Consider the following 4,451-nt stretch of genomic DNA (forward strand, 5'->3'; position numbering starts at 1 on the left):
ACACAGGGTCAACAGTAGGAGAGGAGCACTTGTTGCAATGAAATATTCAAAAAAAGAAAGAAGCAAAAAACAATCAACTAAAACACACCAGGGAGTCAATAAAAGGCAGAGAGCCGGGGGGGCTGTAGCCCCATTAAACCAGTGAAGCGGACACATCCATACAGACTCCCCTCCTCTGGGCCTGGCTGGGACTCAAATGGACGCAGGGGGGCAGGCAGCAGTGGGAATGCAGGGAGGGCGTGCGCGCTGACAGCCATTGGTAAACGGAAGGATTTGCGTCGTCGGTGTCAAAGCCAATCGATGCGCTCCCGGGGTCGGGAAGGGGAACGAGCGCGAATGGCACAAATGGAACCTGATAAAAAGGGGCGCGTGCTTCAGAAGCGCGGCAGAGAAACAGAAGACAACACGGTGTACCGCGACCGCACCAGCGCGTGGGACAGCGGAAATACAACCGGTAAGACTCCAGACTGCTTCCACCCGCCCTGTGAGAGACTCATTTGTGTTTACCTCAATTCCTCGCGTAAATATTTCATATATTTTTAATCCTTTTGATGCATTTTCAACCTGATCGTGCACCTTTTACGCGCGCGCACCATCTAAAGTTTATTAAACCAAAAGATAACTGATGTTGTTGCTGCAGGGGATTGCAAAAAAAATGATATTCCACGCAGCTCAGGTGGCAGATTTGCGCCATTTGAGCTGCACTGGAGCTATTTTCGAGGAAACACGATCGCCAGTCAAACATCCTGAGTTGCACTGAGAGCTCTTTTGATTCAGTCACATCACGTAGGCTTCTTGTCTGCATGTAGGCTGTGCTCTCCATCTCTCCCAGGACTTCACGTTGTGGGCATCTCGCTTCCTTTTGTCGGTCCAGTTTTTGTCAGTGCGTGAGTTATGAGCTGCTTTGGATGCAGCCTCCACAAATGTTCAGGGGCGCTTTGCATGAGGTGTGATGATGAGGTCAAACAAGGTAAAATAAACATTCCCGCCTAGTGTTTTCTGTCTCTACACAGAAAGAGATGTTATCACAGAGAAGCAAATGAGTTTAAAAATATGTTTAAGTTTGTGGATTAAGGTGTTCGTGGTGGGAAAAACTGAATGTTTGTGAGTGCTGTGATGGAAAACCCACATTAACACAACTAACAAAGGAGGGGCTGCGGGTTTGGTCCATAAAGCAAGTGTTTTTCTGTGCCATTACACAATCAATCACTGTCCATTTAGCAGTGAAGTCTGAGTTAAATGAGGTCAACCGAGACTTCCAGAAAATAAATGGCACTAGTTAGGCACTTTATTTCCCCCCAGAGGAGAAATCAACATCATATTTCTGTTAATGTGTCTGACTTGTATCAATATACAGACTCAATAGTGACCTTTTTATAGTCTGTGTGATAGGGGAGAGTGGGGATGATTGTAACAGTGGGGTATCCATCATCTCTGTTAGTGATTGATTGTGCTGAGCCAGTTAGCCAACACATACACAGTAAGTCATTTGGCATCTACCACAGGGTTATATTGCACATTAAAGGGATAGTTTGGAGTCAGTCAGTGTTTTGTCTACAGTAGATGACAATTGACATGCGTCCAGCTTGAAGAAGCAGACAGTAGTACTGACACTAAAGCAAGCAGTGTACTACAAAACGTATTATTTATCGTCCACAGAACGAGGCTGCACGCAGACGTTTTCAGAACAAAATAGAACAGGCTGCAGTGAGAGTCTCTCTCCATGGGATATTTAGAAATAGCAGGTTTGTGCATTTAGTCCTTCTCAGGCAAGCTCAGGGGTTTAGTGTTGCCGGAGCCCACAGGAACAACACTCCATGATGCTTTTTTTTTCTCTGAGTGAGGATTAGAATATACGCATTTTACATAAGCTGGTCGAAATTAATATATGTAAACACTTGAATATCCAGTCATTACTAAAAGTGTACGTCATATTAAGACTAAGGGAATGATCAAAATTGTCACAGTGAAATTTAACGTGTTGATAGATTCACGTCGTCAGCTCATGCATTCAGTAACATTACAAGTTAACATCCCACCTTAAAAATTGCCGGCAGTCGGCCCAGTGAATGAAGTTATTTTTTCTCTGACTCTGACATCCTTTAATTTATAGTCATAGTTTACTAATGTATCTAAAACTCTCCACAGCATGAACAGTGGTTACATGAGCCTCAAAACCAGCCACAACTCAGCCCTGAGCAGAGTGACCGTCCTCTATTGACCAATCAACAGACTGCAGTGTTCACAGCTCAACCTTTTAGTACCAGATCTGTGTGCTAGGTACCCCAACAGAGGGGGGACCAGAAATGGGGACGGTACAGAACGGTTCCATTGGTACCATCCACAACTTTTCACAGTAGAAGGGGAAAAAAATTGTATCGAACTGAACTGAACTTTTCACAGTAGAAGGGGAAAAAAATTGTATCGAACTGAACTGTACCGTACTGCTTGATGGAAACGGGGCGTAAGCGTACATTATATTTAGAATATTTTCATTGCTTTACCTCGCTGCCAGACAGTGTTTGTTGACGGGAAACTGAAGCTGCTATATTGCTCTTTTTAAAGCCAGACTCCATTGAGAAAAACAGTAATTTAACAAATAGCCTGAACACAGGAGCTGCTGATCTACCGCTGCATCGATCAGGTAGTTTGTCTGTGTTGTTGTGTGACTTTGGTGTTTTAAACAGTTAGTTTAGATTCACCGTAGTCACAAAAACTAACTGATGCAGGCAGCAGCAGACCAGCAGTTCCTGTGTTCAGCAAGCTAAAATTCCTCTTTTTGTCAGTGGATGCTGGTGGCATAACAGGAGCACGAATAAGGAACTGAAGCCACTGGCAACTTCCCTGTCGAAACAGGCTGCAGTAAAAACATTCCCAGTATAGCGTACACTGAAACTGCTATTGATATTTTCTTGGAGGGGGACTTTTTTTTAGGTGGCTAAAATAGCTTTTGCTGCTGCGCCTATCCCCAGCAGTACATTGCTTAGCTTCCATGACAGTACTCTTGCCTGCTTCTCCAAACTGGGGGCGTGCTGACAGCCATCTATTGTATGGCATACACTGACTATGGATAAGTACCTCATACAACCCCAGTTTGAAGGATCCTAACTATCCCTTTGAGTGAGGTGATGTAAGGAGAAACCCAAAGTGTTCCTCTGGTCTAACTGTTCCATAGTAGTTAAGACTTGCTGCATAGGGGCACATGTTTTTACATATATAGGTAAAATGAAAAAATAAAAATATGTGTGGGCGAAAGAATTAGGCTGAGATAGCTTGGATGGGGATTTGTAGCTGACCTGTTAATTCCAGATGTGCAGCATGCAATGAAACAGAAGATGGACATAGAGGAACTGAACTGCGACATGAGACCATGGACACTTCCGCTGTGGCTTTGGTCTCAGTTTCAGATCTGTTACCAGTCTATAGTCTAGGGTTGTAATCAATTAAATTCTGATGTATTCCAATTGAAATAAATATTGTTTTCAAAATGGGAGGGAGACATTCAAATAAATTTTGTTAGCGCAATGAAACTGCAGTCTCAAGACTCTAAAGACATTTAATATCTGTGCACATTCTCGCAGATGTTCAGGCCCAGTGGAGCTGGAATATTACAGGAGTAGTAGAGAGTGTTCAACACTCAATGCAAAGATCCAGGAGGACCGAAAAGTTAGTGTTACTAATAAATTGTGAAGCTGAGCTCGAGCAGTGTGCAGGATTTTCTGTTCAAAGAGTCAAGTGGTATTTTCCAACGCACCTGCATCCAAGACCATTGGGTGTGTGAATACCTTTCTCCCAACAAAACACAGGAGCTGCAATTTTTTCACAAAGGTAATATGAATAAAATATATACCATTATAAATGCAGCTTTGTGATGCTCCAGAGATGCCCTGGCCTACAAATCATATTCCAGATGTAAGGGAATGTGCTTGTTTGGTACAGACCCCAGCAAAAATCACATCACCATCATTTTCAGTGGAAAATAAATGCAAATTTACCGCTGAAATCATGACTCTCATTGCAGTATCTGTCAAAATAATTGCAATATGACTTTTTGCACACTGTGCAGCCCTAATTCAGACCTAATTTCTTGGCAAGTCAACTGTCTTATAGTGTTTCATGTGAGCATGTGGGTTTGTTTGCAGAATTATCTGGTGCAGCTGAACCATGAAGCTTCTTCTCTCACTGAGGTTAAGAGCAAAATGTGTGTGTTGGTCACACCACAGCAGTCCATTTCTGCCCAGTCAGTCACACACACAGTGTTACCAGCATCCACATGTCTCCACTACTCTGGTAATATTCCAACTCCACTGGGCCTGAACATGTGCAAGATTGTGCACATATATTAAAGGTCTTCACAGTTGTGGGACTGCAGTTTTGTTGCGCTAATGAAATTTGCGCTAACCTTGTGTGTGTGTGTGTGTGTGTGTGTGTGTGTGTGTGTGTGTGTGTGT

General features: G+C 43.3%; 1 protein-coding gene across 1 annotated transcript in view; it reads left to right on the forward strand.

Moving 5' to 3' along the window:
- The first annotated feature begins 381 nt into the window (after nt 1-381).
- The window catches only part of LOC126383016 (cAMP-specific 3',5'-cyclic phosphodiesterase 4B-like), a 98,080-nt gene continuing 94,010 nt past the window's right edge, over nt 382-4,451 (forward strand). The window contains exon 1 of the mRNA XM_050033366.1: nt 382-454. The gene's annotated coding sequence lies outside the window, so the exon portion shown is untranslated. The remainder of the gene's footprint in view (nt 455-4,451) is intronic.

The sequence above is a fragment of the Epinephelus moara genome, chromosome 21 (assembly GCF_006386435.1).
Source record: "Epinephelus moara isolate mb chromosome 21, YSFRI_EMoa_1.0, whole genome shotgun sequence".
NCBI classification, from domain to species: domain Eukaryota; kingdom Metazoa; phylum Chordata; class Actinopteri; order Perciformes; family Serranidae; genus Epinephelus; species Epinephelus moara.